This window comes from Cavia porcellus, unplaced genomic scaffold (genome assembly GCF_034190915.1).
Source record: "Cavia porcellus strain 051 isolate PalLab524CR breed Dunkin Hartley unplaced genomic scaffold, mCavPor4.1 scaffold_1, whole genome shotgun sequence".
Lineage (NCBI taxonomy): Eukaryota > Metazoa > Chordata > Mammalia > Rodentia > Caviidae > Cavia > Cavia porcellus.
In genome coordinates, this window is record NW_026947484.1 from 198,940,064 (window position 1) to 198,957,020 (window position 16,957).

Genomic DNA, 16,957 nt, shown 5'->3' on the forward strand with positions numbered 1-16,957 from the left:
ACACTCAAAAATCAATGTAATGTACCAAATTGATAGATTTAAAAAGAAAACCCAAATGATCCTAATAAATTCAAAGGAAGGATTTGGTTAAATTTAAAATAAACAAATAAAATAAAATTTAAAATCCACTTGTGATTTTTAAAAAGTTCTCAGAAAGCTGACGTAAGATCTTCCACAAACTGATAAAGAGCATCTGCAGCATAGCTCATGCTGTCCTTTATGGTGATAAAGACGATGCTTTGAGCGGTTGTGGTGCTGCATGCCTGTAATTCCACCACTCAGGAGGCCGAGGCAGGAGGATCACATGAGAGGCCAGTCTGGACTACACCATGAGTTCCAGACCAGCCTGTTTTTGCTCTGAGGTTGGGAACAACGCAGTGAAGGATTTGTACTGTCATCACTTCTATTCAACATTGTACTGGATGTCCCACCTGGTACAGTAAAATAAGAAAGCAAGTAAATAAATAAGTAGCCAATATCTCTAAATAAATAAATAAACCCAAATTTGTAGAGAGCATGGCCATTTATGTAGAAAAATTCCCAAAATCTACCAAAAAAGCTAGCATAAGCAATGAGAGTTTAGCAAGGTTGCAAGATACAGATCTAATATGTAAAAATCAATTGTGTTTCTTTATAGTAGCAATAAAAAAGAAATAAAAAACTAATAGTTACAATAGCATTAAACACCTGAAAAATTAAGAGCTAACTCTAATGAAATAGGGTTGGTACACTGAAAACAGAAAATTATTGCCAAGGTAAATCTAAGATGACCTAAATATGTGGAAAGATACACCGTGTTCATGGGGAAGACTCACTAGTTTGACAAAGAATTAGCCATTTTCAAGGAATTGTCAATTCTTACCCTCTTGACTATAGTCAATACAACCCTAATTAAAATTCTAACAGGATTTTTTTATATTTAAAAAATCAATTCTAAATTATATCTGGAAATTCAAAGGACATGAAATAGGCCCCAAAAATTTTAAGGAAAATGTTCAAAACGGTAGTGGTACAAAATTTGCCTTAGGGTCTAGTAAATAGAATAGAGCATTTGGAAAGAGACCAAGATATATTTGGTCCATTTATTTATTTATTTACTTTTTTTTGTAAAAGACCAAAGTGAGTCAAGGGACAAAGAAATTTTTTAATAAATAGTGCAGAAATAATCAGATGTCTGCATCTAAAACACCCCCAAAAAACTTTAACTTTCACAACTATACAAAAATTAACTCAAAATGGACTATAGACTTAAATACAAAATATAAAAGTGGTAAAAGATAATATAGGAAAATACCTTTGTGACCCTGATAAAGATTTTTTAGACAAGATGCAATAGCATAAACTCTAAAAGATAAAAACTTGTAAACTGGGATTCATCAAAACTGAACACGTCAGCCCCAGGCCCCAGGACGTCCCTGCCTGGTAAGTGTGAAATCCTGAGTTCAATTCCCGGTAGCGGGAGGGGAAAGGAAAACCTGAACACAGCTGCTTTCTGAAAGTCATCAGTAAGAAAACGAAAAGACAAACCAAAGCCTGGGAGAAAGTGTCTGAGAACTAAGTGGCATCCAGAATTTAAAAATAACTTAAAAACAAATGATAAAAATACAACCAAGCAATAAAAGGAGTAACAGCTCCACGAGACACATCTCTAAAGAAGAAATATGGCTAGCAAGTGACATAAAATGCTTTTCTTAGGTGAAAATTAAAGCCATACTAAACTAGCACTTCATGCCTATGGAACTGGTTTAATTTTTTTTTTAAATTTTGTTTTGTTTTTGGGTTTTGCTCTTTTTTTTGGGGGGGGGGCAGGGAGACAAGCTTTCACTGTGTAGTCCAGACTAGCCTCAGGTTTGCAGCAATCCTCCTGCCTCGGCCTCCCAAATTCTGGGATTACAGTGTATACCACCATAACTGGCTTCAGACCAACTTAAATTTTAAATCATTAACAATGATTAAGCAAAAAACAAAAACAAAAAAACAATATCTAGGGTTCATGAAAATAGAACATATATTGCTGCAGAAATTGTACAAACACATTGGAAAACAGTCGTTTATTTAGCTAAAGGAAGAACCCTGCAGACATGGCACTAACTGAAGAACCTATCGTGAAAGACTCCATAGCGTGGTATTCCGCATATATGACATTTCTGACACTGCAAACCCTGACGCACGGTACACAGATTCCTCGTTGCTCAGGGCTGGGTGAGGGAGGGATGGTTTGTCTTCTGCTGATGAAAATATCCTAATGCCTGACTGTGAGTGGCAGCTTTAAGGATCTGTAACTATATTCTGTCTCAAAATGTTATATTTTACATTTTAAATGGGTGGTAAGTTATAGGATGTGAGAGTGACATCTCAGTGAAGCTGTTTGTTTTAAACACTGAGGATTCTTCTCATTCCTCCCACCACTTCCCAGCTCTCTGGTTTTCTTCTTCCCCAGTGTTTCTTGGCTGTGACCAGGCAATTCTTCTCCCCAGGTCCCCATCTTCGCCTGCTTTTACCAAACGTCTCTTTTGTGCGTTAAGTGGTAGCCCAAACTGCCAAAAAAAAGGTGGGGGGATCGATTTTGCTGGGGTCTGGCAGGCCGGGGAGTCGTGGACTTCAAGGTCCACCACAGAAGGCCCCCTACCTGGGGCAGCTGGGACAGCTCAGCTCCTGAGGGTGAGGGTACCTTACATTTTCATCTTGTGATAAATACATGTGATGTAAGATTTGTCCATTAGACTGGGCGTGGTGGTGCTCACCTGTAATCTCAGTACTTGGGAGGCTGAGGTAGGAGGATCACCATGAGTTTGAGGCCAGCCTACAGTGCATAGTGAGACCCTGTCTCAAAAAAGAAAACAGGGGCCAGGGATTTAGCTCAGCAGCATAAGCACCTGCCTGGCAAGCGTGAGGTCGAGAGTTCGATCTCCGGTACTGCAAAAAAAAAAAAAAAGTTAAAAAAAAAAAAAAAAGAAAGAAAAAATAAATACTAAATATTTGTCAATTAAACCATTTTAAAGGTACACTTTTTTACCTACGTTTTATCTTTACAGGTTTGCAATACAATATATGACTATATGAAACAGGATGTTGTTATATAGTTCAGGCTGGCCTTGAACTTGTAGCAATCTTCCTGCCTCAGCCTCCCATGTGCTGGGATTACAGGCTTATATGATCACACCTGGCACCATGCCGTGTTTTCCTGGTTTTCCTCCCTCAGCACAGTGTGTTCGGGTCCACCCATGTACGGCATGTGTCAGTGCTCTGTTCCTTTTGGCAGCTGGATAATGTTCCCTGTCTGCCCAGACCATATCATGTTTATCTAGTGATTTCTTAGTGGACATTGTAATTGTTTCTACTTCTGATTGTCGTGAATCAGGCTGTGTGATCACTGGAACACTGTGTACAAAGGGGTTTTTTTTTGTTTTTTGTTTTTGTCTTTTTCCTTTTTATCGGTACCAGGGATCGAACTCACTGTAAGGCAGGTACTTATGCTGCTGAGCTAAATCCCCAGCCCCTGTGTACAAGTTTTTAAAAAACAACATGCATTTTCAGTTCTTGTGGGTATAAAGAAGCATGGAATTGTTGGGACAATGGTAACTGCATGTCTGCTCGAATTTCATCCCCGGCCCCACGCCCGCTTCACCCCTCCTGGACCCGGGAATCCAGTGCCTGTCGATAACCTCTGTCCTAATGTCACCTCCATACTCGTTCCCATCCACAGCGTTGGGGCAGAGGAGTTGACCCGGGCAATCAGTCTAGGTCACATCTGGGGCCTCGGAGTGTCCAGGTAAGGCAGGCTGGAGAAGGGCTCTGAGGCCAGTGTGCAGCATATGTCACTGTCGGGCCATGGACCCCATGCTGGGACGCAGAGGGAGACCCAGGGAGGATTTCAGAGTCTCCTGGCAGGGACAGAGGAGGAGGCCCAGGAGCCAGAGCCCAGATGCCAACTCCACCTCAGTGTCTCCAAGAGGAAAATGAAGAGGCCCTTTTTCCCTGCCAGGCACCCATAAGGCGCTGGGTGTGAATCTAGATGCCAAATGCCCACATCTCAGTCCTGAAGGTGGCTCTCACACATTGACAGGAAGTGGCCGTGAATCTGCAGCCAAGACCCTGGAGAGGCTGGGATGGCAGAGGGAAGGGCAGCCTGGCTTCCCCTGTCCCTGGCCTCGAAGGTGAAGCCACAACTTGCAAAAGCAAGGTGACCTGGGGGTCCTTCCTGATGACTCTGCAGGTTACCAAGACTCTCAGGGACAGGCAGGAGGACAGACCTTCTCCAGAAGAACAGGGGTGATCTGGACACTAATTTGGTCCGTATTAGTGGAGGGAACAGGGACCCCAGGCCTGACACCGGGTACTTCTGTTGTTGAATCTTCCCAGCAATCCTTTCATTCACAGACAAAAAGTCAGAAAGGTAAACCAGCTTTTCACCCTCAGAAGTTAAGCACCAGGTCAGAACTGAACCCAGATCTCATGATCAAGACTCCGGAATCCGAGAGGAACAGAGGCCAGGCTTGTGGGCGGCGTCTGGGTCAGTGGGGACATTCTCGTACTCAAGTGATCCCAAAAAGGGACACCCTATCTTCTCTTTTTGGTGTGTCCTGGAAAGCCCCTCATCTTTTGCAGAACTGCTTCCTAGCATCCTGTCTGGAATTTACAGCAAGGGCAGCCAAAGGCCAGGATTAACTTGGAGGCCCAATGAGGGGTCTCTGGGAAGGGGCCTCCCATCCTGAGGGCCTCATGAGCTCGGCACCTGCAGGTGGGCAAGGCAGGTCTTATCCCTCTCCCCTCAGCCTGCTGTCCTGACCAGGGTCTGCAGGCCTGGCCGAACCCTCTGAGCTCACCGCCCTTCCCCAAACTGCCACAGTTGAAAGAGACAGAAGGGAAGAAAGGACTTCAGATTGAGACCGAGTTCTGTTGCTGACTTGCTGGGTGACCCCAGCTAACTTCCCTCACTTTCCGCACTTCGATTTCTCTGACCATAAAATGGCTCATGCCTGGAGTCCCCAGGACTTGAGAAGCCGGGGCAGGAGAGTCATCATGAGTTTACGGTCAGCCTGGGCTACACAGTATGTTCAATTCCAAGCTAAACTACATAGTGAGACTTTGCCTCATAAATAACAAATAAATAAAATGAGATTGATCATCACCGAGGGAACGGATGAGCTGACTGGAGACCACATGACCATGTGACACGCAGGAAGCACTTCCCAGGGGAACCGGCGCTTTCACGAGCTTGCCCAAGACTCCTCCTGCTCCCAGAAGCTTTCTTCCAAGGAGCTGAACCTGTGCCTGGGGCCAGGGAACACATTCAAGCGGAAAATGGTCTGACCAGTAAGAAAGGCCATCCACTGCAAACAATCCATCGGTCCTCTGGTTGTCCAGCTAATTGTCAGAGCCCTGGGCAGGGGCCATTTGATTTGGGTCCTGATGGATGAATACAAGTTCTGATAGGTAAGGAGAAAGGCACTCCAGGAAGAGTAAGCAACATATTAAAGCCCGACGACCTCAATAAATCCCTTTCCTGCACACCCTAAGTGCTCCCAATCCGCAGCCCTGAAAAAAAAGACAGGTTAACGTGAGAGAAGCAGAGCACTTTTATTGGACTGTGGTTTACATGGGCCAAGAGCCTTTGGTGCGAAGCCCCGAGACTTGTGTTGGATGATCCACTCCTATGCGTAGGTTCAGTGATGCAAGGACAGCGGTACAGAAAGACGATTGCACAGAAAGGATGTGAGCTCATGGAAACAGACTGAGAGCAGAAACCCTGCAACCGCTGCCTCTCTGCATGCTTTTTGGCCCTTCCCGGCTACAACTGCCTCCCCCTGGAGGGGAAGTGCAGTCCTTTCTGGAACAGGGGTTTCAGGACCTACAATCAAATGAGCTGGTGGAGAACACCTTGTGGCCAGCTCTTACACAGAAAGGCAGGGCAGGAGTGACACTTTTAGGTTTATGGCTGACTTCAGGGAACAAGAGGTGCTGGCTTCTAGGATCTGCCTTGGGTAAGAGGAATTCTAGTTCCTCTAGCTTGCTTGGAGAAGGTGGATGAGGAACAGGAAGGGAGGAGAAAGTCAGAGAGGCTGTGCTTGTGAAAGCTTCCCAATCAGGCACCATTACTTTTGTCTTTTTCAAGACAAGGTCTCTCTGTGTAGTTCATGCTGGCCTCGAACTTGCAGTGATCCTCCTGCCTCAGCCTCCTGAGTGCTCAGGCACCATTTCTGAGCACAATACTTGGCCAGGTATGGCTGGAGCACAGGCTGCACTGGAGAGAAGAGCAGGAGAGAGAGCAGAGAAGCTTTTAAATAGCCTTAGGGGAGGGGACACAGTCAGGACAGTTCTTACCCCCAGGAACAGATACCACCACGGAAGCATCAGGGTCAGGATGCTACTCACCTCCCAGGCCCCAGACATCTGCTGTGGGCAGAGCTTGACTGTGGTCTGGGCCTGGGCTCAATCCTTGGCAGAGGGGCTGGCAAGGGTGGGATGGGATGAGAGGCTTAGTTTAAGTCATCTAAAGAGAATTCAGTGAAATTGAGGCAGGTGTACAGCTGTGGGAGTGTATTATAGATAGCTAAGTTATGTAGGAATATTGTAGGCAGTCTGACCGGGCTGGCCCTCGAAAGGTCAGTGTAGGAGAAGGCTTCAAGAAAGAGGAATTACTCACCCGTATCTTCCGCCCGGGATTCTAGCAACCGCAGCCGTGACCGACAGGCTACAAGGCACCAATCACCTTTGGGTGGAGAACCAAAGCCTCCTTAACCCACCGCTTCCAGCAAAGCCCTGTCTGTCCCATGTGTTCCTGCTACGGGGCTTGCTTCCCAATTAGACCCCCATTTAATCGATGTTACCTAAGCGACTGTACTGTAATCTTATTAGATGACTACAGCTCTGTCCCACCTTGAAGCTCCCTCACCTCATGGCTTTGTATAATAAAGCCTCACCTCAAGAATGAGGTCGGCGGGCTACCCACTTACCAGGACCCCCCTGCCCCCCGTGTCTCTCTGACAGCAGATTTCTGTCTCTCAAAAAGTGCTTCCTACTCTCAACCTCCAATGACTCTAGAATTCATTCTTCAGTTGTACAGAACACGAAGGCCGCGGTGTTTCGGACCCCTAGCAGGGTGGGGGTGTCCTTCCCCTGTATCAGTGGGACCAATACAGTTGCAGTGGAGATGCTAGCGACCCAGACTCCCCTGGCTCTTGGTCCTCCTCTGTAGTAGAACTGAGGCTTCCTCTGCTCAGAAAAAACCCAAGGACGTTTTGAGAACGAGGTGCCTGGTTCTGACACAAACCCTGCTTGTTGCTTAGGCTGGACTTGAACTTGTAATCCCTCTTGCCTCAGCCTCCAGAGCTAGGGTTATAGGAATGCACCACCGTGTGCAGCTGTTATGTCACCTGGAGCCAGGTCTGCAGCACGAGAGAGCCTGCCAGTCTCCCTCCCGGAGACAAGGAGCGTCCCGCACCGATCATTCCAGCAGCACAGGAAACGCAAGGGTTCGGGTCGCACAGCTGCGCGTGACTCCGTTTTGCAAAGGCCCCGGATGTTGAACTCTGCATGCTAAACGCAGGGCCTCCACGCGCAGACACCGGAATGGGGACTTAATTGGCAAAGTCTATGTCGTGTGGACTAAATGAGAAAACTCCAGCCCTGGAGACAGGCACTAAAAGTGCCGCCGGAAGCTTGCTTCGTTCGGCCTTTGCCGCAAACCCGCTGGGCCAGGCTTTCGCTGATGCTGGAGGCCTGCAGCCAGCGAGGAGGAAACTATGTCATTTCTTTTTCTCCAGGGACACCTCGAGCACGAAAGAAGGAACTCAAGCCATCAACCTTGGCTGTCCCGGGGAAAGGGGAATTTAGAGATACAGAAATTGTGATGGGAGGCGAAGAGGAGGAGGAGGGACCTAGGAGAAAGGGCGCCAGGTGCCCAGCCTGCGCTCAGAAGCCTTTCTGTGATGTCCTAACCATTGCTCTCCCCAGGCTCCCCAAGAAACTCAGAAAAGAGCTTCCCTGCATTTGACGGGATAAACTTGCATAATCCTCTGTTTGATAGTGGTGGCTGCTGCCTTTTTTCTGGGGTAGGGCTTCCTGCTGAGACTGGTCTCTGGCTGGGAACAGGATGGCCCACTGCAGAGTTGGGTTATGCAAGATAAGAGGCTTTTACAATGCTGAGAAGACAGTAGCTGCTCAATAAATTCCCCGCACCTTCCATGTTCAACAGCAGTGTCCTTGTGCAGGGGGCCTGGTCCACGGATGTTTCCAGTCCCCAGAACAACTATATCCTCCTTTCTTTCCAACTGGCCTCAGTTCTTGGCTCCCAGCCCTCCCCAGGCAGGAATTCCCAGCCTCCGAGTGCAGGAAGGGCCCCCAGAGCCAGGGCCTGGCCGCTGTCCATTTCCTTCCCCTTCCTCTCCAGTGGGGGCTGGGCTGGGCTGCAGCTGGCCAGGTCCCGGAGTCTTCCCGACAGCTTTCCGAGGCCCCCTGCATTCCTCCACTCTTAATGTCTCCTCTGGGAACAAGGCTTTCAGAAACCTGAGCCCCCAGCCCACAGTTCAGGCCGAGGAGGTGGCCCAGGTGGTGGGGAGAGGGGTTCCGCTTTGGTTTTGTGGTGACAGAAACCCAAGACCTCAGCTCCCCTCTCAGCTGCTCTGGGCTTCTAGGCCAGCAGCAGAGATTTGGTTAAACCCGCTGAGGGACAGGGCCTGGAAAAATAAAGCAGTCGTGACAGTTGGCAAGGCCACATCTACCAGGTGCAAAGTTTCTCACGCTAGTGTCCCTTCAGTGTCTCATGAGATTTTTGGACAACAGGATGGACAGCAGGACCAAAACCAACCAGAGGGGCGAAGCTACTAGTGCAGGGTCACACAGCCTGGAGCTGGAAGGCCTAGGATTCTTGTACGGCTGTTCCATCTCCCTAAGATGCGGTGTGTTTCAGTGAAGTCTGAGCAGGCAGGTCTAGACTTGGTCCTGGCACTGCCATTGGTTTTCTGGGCAACCGTGGCCACTTTTTTGAGCCTCGGTTTCTCCATCTATTGAGGATCAGGTTGCCTTTGCGGAAGTGCTGCTGCAAAGATTAGGGTCAGGTGCTTAGCTCAGCCTGGCTGCTTCGGTCCTTAGCAGTGTAGAATGGGGTGGCTCCCTTCCTCCCCTTCCTCTCCTTCCTCGAGTTGAGGATCACAGTGAGCGCTCCTAACAGACACATAAACAAGAGACAAGCAGCGCAACCAGTTAGGCTGTAGTATTATGGAACACAAGTGTCTTCAGGGTGAAGACACGAGGGAAAATACGCAGCTTTTAGAAAACAATTATTTTATGTTTAGGCTCAAGAAAGCATGAACAACTATATAGAAATGTTTGCCGTTATTGCTGTGTTGTGGTTTGCTGTTGTGCAGTTCTTTGAGACAGGGTTTTTGTTTTGTAAGCTGACATGATCCAGGCTGGCCTTCAGTCTGCACAATCTTCCTGCCTCAGCCTGCTGAATTCTCGGATTACAGGTTTAGGTCACCATGCTCCCCCAGCTAGCAGCCCTGTAAATGTGGTTGGACAAAAAGACTTCGGGCCAATGAAAACAGGCCCCGTCTGTTCAGATTCCTTTCTGCTTTTCTTGTGCATTCCTGCCTCCTGGGCGTGGGGCGGGACCCCCTGGAGTGAGACTCTTGTGACCTGCCATCAGATCAAGGTCAGCAGAGCTCTCCTTGCAGCCAGCTCCTGGCCAGAAAGGCAGGGCAAAGTTAGAAGGGTTATCTTCCAGTTTCTACCTGGCTTTGGAAAAAAACATTCTGGTTTCTGGGATTCGCCTTCGGGAAGAATTCTGTATCTCCAGCTTGCCTTGGGGGAGAAAGAGGCTTGAAGGGCAGGCAGGCGGGAGATCTAGTTCTAAGGCTGCTTCAAGACCTTCGGATGTCCTTTGGTTTGAAGTACTGTACTCAGTACTCCAAGCACCATGTTTCAGCATACTGTTTTCTGAGCTCCAGCAAAAGGAAGGTTGAATGTGAAGGCTCTGAGACAGGAGCCACCTCTTTATTGAGCTTGGACAGGAGACAGAGAGGGCCACCTGCAGTGGCCAGAGGTGGGCTGCACTGGCTGGTGGGGGCTGATGCCTCCGTGGTGGAGAGCTTGCCTCACATGCGCCAGGCCCCAGGTTCCATTCTGTCACCACAAAACAAGAAGCAGCTTAAGATGTGGGGATTACAAGGTGGCTATTGGTAACTTGAAATCAGCAGTAGTGGGGAGCTCTTTGACTGGGGAAGAGCTGGAAGTTGCATAGTGCCACCTCCAGTGGACAAGGCGGAGGTGATGTGTTTGCAGCCTGCCTTCCCATTTACATGGTGTTAGGCAGCAGTGGTCACTGTGCTTTTGATCAGATTTCATATCGAGGGTGGCAAGACCACGGGCAAAGTATGTTCAAAGTGAGGAAGAATATTTTTAGGCTGATTAGGGGCTGTGTCTTTTACTGTGTAGTAAGTTTTTTTTTTTTTTTTTTTTGTGTAGTAAGTTTTTAATTTAAATAGTCACTGCAGATTTCAATCATCCCTTGTATACTGCAGAAATAAGCAAACCTTTCAAATGGATTCTTTTTTAAATGCAGGCCAATAGGCTGGGATTTGCCAGGAACAGGAGATCACGCGTGGTATCATCAGGTGTGCAACAGAATGTATCTGTGTATCCACAGCGACCTACAGCTGTGCACTGTCCCTGCTGTGTGACCTTAGGCAAGTCATTTTACCTCCCTGAGCCTTTTTTAATCAGGTGGGGAAACTGAGGCAAATATGGAGCTCTGTGTATACCCATACAGGGAAGTAACAGTGGCACCCACCGTGCAGGGACAGTAGATGAGATGATGGGCTGTGGCTTGGTAATCACTGGAATATTGTCAGCCTCCGCACTCCGAGGACCAGGGCTGTGGCTCTGAGCAGAACGCTTGTCTGGTGTGCATGCAGCCCTGAGTTCCATCCCCCCTTGCTGCAAAACCCCAAACCCCATTAAAAGCCAAAGTGAAGGCCTCAGAATAAGTTTCCTCTCTGACCTCCTCCTGTACTCCTGTTTCCCACCTCCTTTCTCCCCAAGGCAGCCCACAGGGACAAGAATTCCTCTTCCTCAGTGAGTCAGAGGAACCACACACCTTCCACAAAGCCAGACACAGATTCACAAACACCACTTCATCACCCTTCCCTGGGCTTTCTGCTGTGGAGAGAGAAATTCTCCACCCTACTTTGATAGGAGATGGGCTGATCCCCATTTCAGAAGGGTCCATGCTGGGTGGGCTTAGTGCATAACAGTGACCCCAGCACTCAGGGGGCTGAAGGCAGAAATCACCAGGAGTTTGAGGCCAGCCTGAATTATATAGTGGAATCCTGTCTTAAAACAAACAAACAAAGCAGAAGGAACCCTGCCTCACACATAGGAGAAAGCAATGCTTCGGGGTGGCCAGAAGGAACCTGAACAGACAGGCCTGCCAGTGTCCCCCTCACTGTCACTGTGAGGTCACCACGCTTCACCCAATGTTTCTACACAGCTGCAGGAGCCTCATGAAACCAAAGCATCCAGGTAGAATTCACCCTCGGTCCCGATTGAAGGCTCCCGTGTCAGGCATATGAATTTGCTATCCTTTTCTCTTGTTACCCTGGGTTTTGATTTAGGGTGATGGGTGATGAAAGGGATCTTGAGTCTCGGAATCAGAACCTGGTGAGAAAGATATTCCAGCCCCCAGCTCCTGAGGGAGGAAGAGTCTCTGAGTCTCTGGAGGGGAACTTCCCACTCAAGGCCACCTGCCAATGGGTGTTAGGGCTGCACTCTGAACCCTGATCTGTTTGGCTCCATGGCTAGGCCCGGTCGGGTTTTGGGAGTCTGATGGAAGGGCCCAGGCAGGTGGTGAGGTGGCAGCCAGGGTCTGCCTCAGCCACTGCTTGGAGCCAGGCCTGCAGCTCCATGCCATGGATGCTCACACACCTGCTTCCACCTTCCTCTTTCCTCAGGCTCACCCTTCCACAGGGCACCTGGAGGACCTAGTCCTGAAGACTGCCATGTGAAGAGGGCAGTGATATCCCTTCCTAGTGAGGGCCTGGTCCCTGATGCCCCCAGCCTGGCATGGAAGGGGCTTTGGTGTTTCAGTGGCCGGATACCAACAAGCCCTTCTGAAAGCTGAAGCCAGCCAGGTGTGATGGTGCACTCCTATAATCCCAGCACTCAGGAGACTGAGGCAGGAGGATTCTGTGAGTTCAAAGCTAGCCTAAACTATATAGCAAGACTCTGTTTCAATTAAGGAAGGAAGGAAGGGAGGGAGGGAGGAAAGAAGGAAAGAAAGAAAGAAAGAAAGAAAGAAAGAAAGAAAATCCTTCGAGAAAATCCTTCCAAGACGACATCTCCAGCTCCCCTCACCACGGGTGCCCGTTTGTCTAACATTACAAAGGCTCTGACTCTAAGTTTCCCCATCTGTGAATCGGGTGACAGTCACTCCCACAAAGTGAAGTTTAAATGAGTACTCAAGAAATGTTGTAAAAAAAAAAAAAAAAAAAAAAGAAATGTTGTAGAAAGGTGCAGGTCTTGGTGTCCACTGTGCAGAATCTGTGAGCTGACCTGGGGAAGGGGAAGCATGGAGAGGTGGAGGGCCATAGCTGGGGGCCATTGCCTCTTGCTGGCCGAGTGGTCTTCACAAGTCCCAGCCACCACCTCTGGAGGGACTTGCTGCCGCCTCCCCCTCCCTTCCCCTCCCCTTCCCCTCCCCCTCCCCCTCCTGTTCTGGGGTTCTGAGGGTGTGAGGGTTACTGTGCTGAAGTCGGGAGCTGGCACAGATGGGAGGAGGTAACTGCCTATCAGGCTCTGTCACAAGGAGCAAGTGATCCCCCTTCCTCGGTTCCTGGGCTCAGGAGTGCACGCACACTTACACTTAACGCTTCCTATTTCTGTCGGCCTCTCCTCCCCTCTAAGTCTCCCCATATGTCCTCCCGGACCACTTGACCCTTCTTTAAGTGACTGTAGGAATCCAATCTCAGGAGACCTCTCCAATCCCGAAAGAGGGGCTGATCCCTGCCATTTAACAGATGAGGAAATTGAGGCCCTAAAAGGGAGAAGAGGCCAGGCTGGGTGTTCAAGTCACCAAGAACCCAAGTCTGTGCTCTCTCAACAGAGCTGCAAATGCCTATGGTGAACTAAGGAAACTAAGGAGCTAAGGAACCTCGCAAACAGGCACAGAAAGATTCCCTTGCATGGCCTCCCAAAGTCCTGTTTTTCCTGTCCCCTCATGAAATCGTAAGTCCTGAAGGGCAGGGGCCATGGCTGGAGCTCTCGTCACCTCCCACAGAGCCTAGACAAGTATACAGAGCAGAGACTTGTTCTGTGTAGATTAAATATGTGTTTTGAAGTGTAACACAGTCATAAAAGGGCGTAACTTTATCGAATAATGCAAAGTGATTCCCAAGGGGTGAAGAAAGTACAAGGTGTGTAATAGTGTGCAAACATTCATATAAAACAGTAAGAAAAAATAGATAGGTATGTCCACCTGTCCATCCATTCATCCGCTTGTCCATCCATCAGTCCATCTGTCCATCCATTGATCCATCAGTCCATCCATCCTTCCACCTATCCACACATCCATCCACACTTGCACAAATCACACTGAGAACAGAGCCTGTTTGACAACACGGATTCCCTCTCTGGTCAAGGGGCAGGGATGGGAAGGCACTTTTAACCCTGTATCTATCATTGCTTTGAACTTTGAAATTTGGCTGACTATTATCTATTCAAGAAATAAACATTTTAAACTTTAAACAGCTCAAAACAGGCTTGCTGTTTTTAGAACTGAGCCATATAGTGGTGTGTGGTGGGGTAATGTTAAGAAATTTCCCAGGGTACACTGGGCCACATGCAATCCTAGATGGCCAAGATGGACAGGGCCCTTGGAGACCCTGCCAGCCTCGTTTTGCCAGTTAGGCACTGACGAGGGCCACTTAGGGACTGACAGAAGGCAGGCCGATGGTGGGTCTGAGTTGTTTCCCCAGCTGACAAGGGCTCCCATTTTGAACTGTGCATGATGTAAAATAGAACCCCTCCCAATGCAGTGGTCTTTGCACAAAACCAGAGTGGTCTCAAAGCCAAGCCAAGCGCTTCTGGAGGAAGGGGGCTACTGTGAGACCTCCAGAGACAACCGGGTCTCTCTCCCACCCAAAATTCTATTATCAAAGTTGGGCGAGGTGGTATACACCTATGTCCCAGCTGCTCAGGAGGCCGAGGCAGGAGGATTACCGGAACCCAGGCGTTCAAAGCCAGACTTTGGCTTTGAGAAACTAAGGAACCCTGCCTGAAAAAGTGAGACCCTGCCTGAAAAAAAAAGCTCCATTATCAGGAGACCAGCACGAAGACACTTGTGATTCTCATTCTGCATGACTCCCTTCCCCCTCCACAGCCCCTGCCCTACTTACTGACAAGAGCGCTGAATAGGCTTGGGTAAACCCCATGCAAATCCTGGGCCATACTGCCTTCCTTCTCTGAGCCTCAGTTTCTCTTTTTTTTTCAAGATAGGAGGCTGAGGTAGGAGGATTACTGGAACCCAGGAATACTTAAGCTCAGGCCATTCTTGAGTTCACTATGTAGCCTGAAACTCATTATGATCCTCCTGCCTCAGCCTTCTCTCTTGAGTGCGGCGATTACAGGTGCATACCATGATGCCTGGTTTCTGAGCCTCAGTTTCTTAATCTGTAGTGCATAAACCGTGACACATACACCCCAAGAGATACTGCTAAGCATAAAGGTTTTCCACATATCCAGGCACAAGGAAGGTGGACAGCAAGCCTGGGTTTCTCTTCCTCTTGTACGGAGAAATAATGAAACAACCCAGGCTTAATCCTGAAACTCTTGGGGTGCACAGAGAGAGCCTTTCTCCCAGGCCAGATTCACAGACACCAATGTAGGAGGTGAGTGTCAGGCACCGCCCTGCGGGGAACTAGTGATTCTAATTCTGGGAGTCACTTTGCAAAGCACCTCTTGGTGCTGACTCATTTAGGGACTCACTAAAAACTCCTTTGAGTTAAAAACAAAACTTGAGTGGGACTCAGGTAACTTTCCCTCTGCCCCTTGTCCTGGCCAATGAGAGGATGGCTGGGAACTTGAGGGTCTCAGTCCCCAACATGTCACCAGGGGCTGCATAAGGACCATCTGCACAAGGCCCAGACAGTGGGAAGGAAGTGAAGGGTGAGGAGTAGAAAGATGAGATGGATGCGGGTGACTTCTCTAAGCCCATCTCTCAAAAGTAACCCCCTAACCCCAGCCATTCAGAGTCACAGTCCTCGGGTAGGGGGAGAGGAGACAGCCTCACTGTCTCCCAACGCTCAGCTCCAGACCTCGGCTCCCCTGCAGCAGACCTGCTTCTGCTGAGGTTGCTTGATCTCTCTGAGTCTCAGGTTCTTCCCTGGAAAAGGAGGACATGCGCGTGAGTACTTGTTAAAGGGCTCGGAGGTGGGGAAGGGCTTTGCAAACAGTAGAGTCCCCTGTGGGCACAGGGGGGTTCAGATTTCTCCCTGGTGACCTGTCTGCCTGCAGAGTTTTGGGGAGCCTCTGGCTGCTCCTCTTCCCTCCTACAGACCTTTGCTCAACATCGTTGCCTTAGGTCTTCCTTCCCCGGTGACCCATATGAAAACATAACCTGGACGCCCCTTGACGGCCTGCCTGGTGTTCTCTGCTGAACTGATCACCTTCCAAATGCTGGATGCTTCCAGTGCCTTCCTCCTACCCTGCCCTTCCCCTAGCTGAGGCCCAAAGAGAGCCAGGGCTAGATCTGTGTGTCCCAGTGCTGCACCAGTGCCTGGAACGTAGCAAATGCTTGTGGCACAAACGTGGCCAAGCTACACTACTCAGCTAGGAACCCTGCCATATAGTATCTCAGAGTTTCTGCTTCTATTTTTTTTTTTTTTTTGCAATATTTATTCACAGTCCTGAGGACTGAACCCACGGAGTGCTAAACTGCATCCCCAGCCCTTCATTTATTCATTTATTTTTGAGTTTTGAGAGAGGCTCTTCCTAAGTTGCCCAGGCTGGCTTTAAACTCGTGATCCTCCTGCCTCAGCCTGCTAAGTAGCTGGGACTACAGGCATGTGTCAACATGCTCGTCTTGTGGTGTTTATTTCTTATATTTAACTTTTCCATCTATGTGATATTGTGATGTGTATTATGCGAGGCTGTGAACAGATCCTCAGGTAAACGACTAAATAGTTTGCAGAATGATCCCTTTCTCCTGTTGGGCCCTAACATTCACATTTTCCTGAGTAAGTGCGGGAGACCAGGCTGCCCCTTGCTACATCAGCAGTGCACACGACTGGGCAAGAGCCTTCCTAAATTTCATTTCTAGGCCTCATTAATGCCGCCTGTGAAATGGGCAGGCAGCAGCATACTGCCTCCTTCCCAGATTGCTGTGGGACTTTCTTCACAAGGAAGGAAGAGTGTACAGCCGCGAGTGTGGTAGACACAGTTTGCGACTGTCGCTGTTATGGATCCCAGCTAGGGGGGACACATTCAGCAGCGGCCACTCCGGGCAGCTGGCAGGAAAAATGTGTGGCAGAAGCCCCAAGAATGGAAAGAGGAACTGTCTCAGGCGGGAGCATGCGCTCTGGCCAGAGTGCCTGTGTGTGTGGGGGGTCTCCTTAGGAAGTGAAGCAGGGGACTGCAGCTCCCATCAGTGCAGGTTTCTCCTTCCAGAAACCTGTGCCACAATGGCTCTTGCAGGCCGGGGTCCATGGAGGGCCTGGGTGGGGTACAAAAATGACATGGGGCACCGAGGGCAGAGAACAGGGCCTTCTCCACATGTGGACGCCCATGGAGCCGACTTCAGTACCCACACGCAGCCGGGGCACTCAAAGCTCTTCCAGTTTCTGTCGGATGGGGGCTGTGATAGGAACAGTGTTAGCTGATGGGGACCCCAAAAACCCGTTGAAGAGGTCCAGGGCTTGGCCGACGGCAGACCTCATCCCAAGCATCTGGAGCCCAGGGAGAG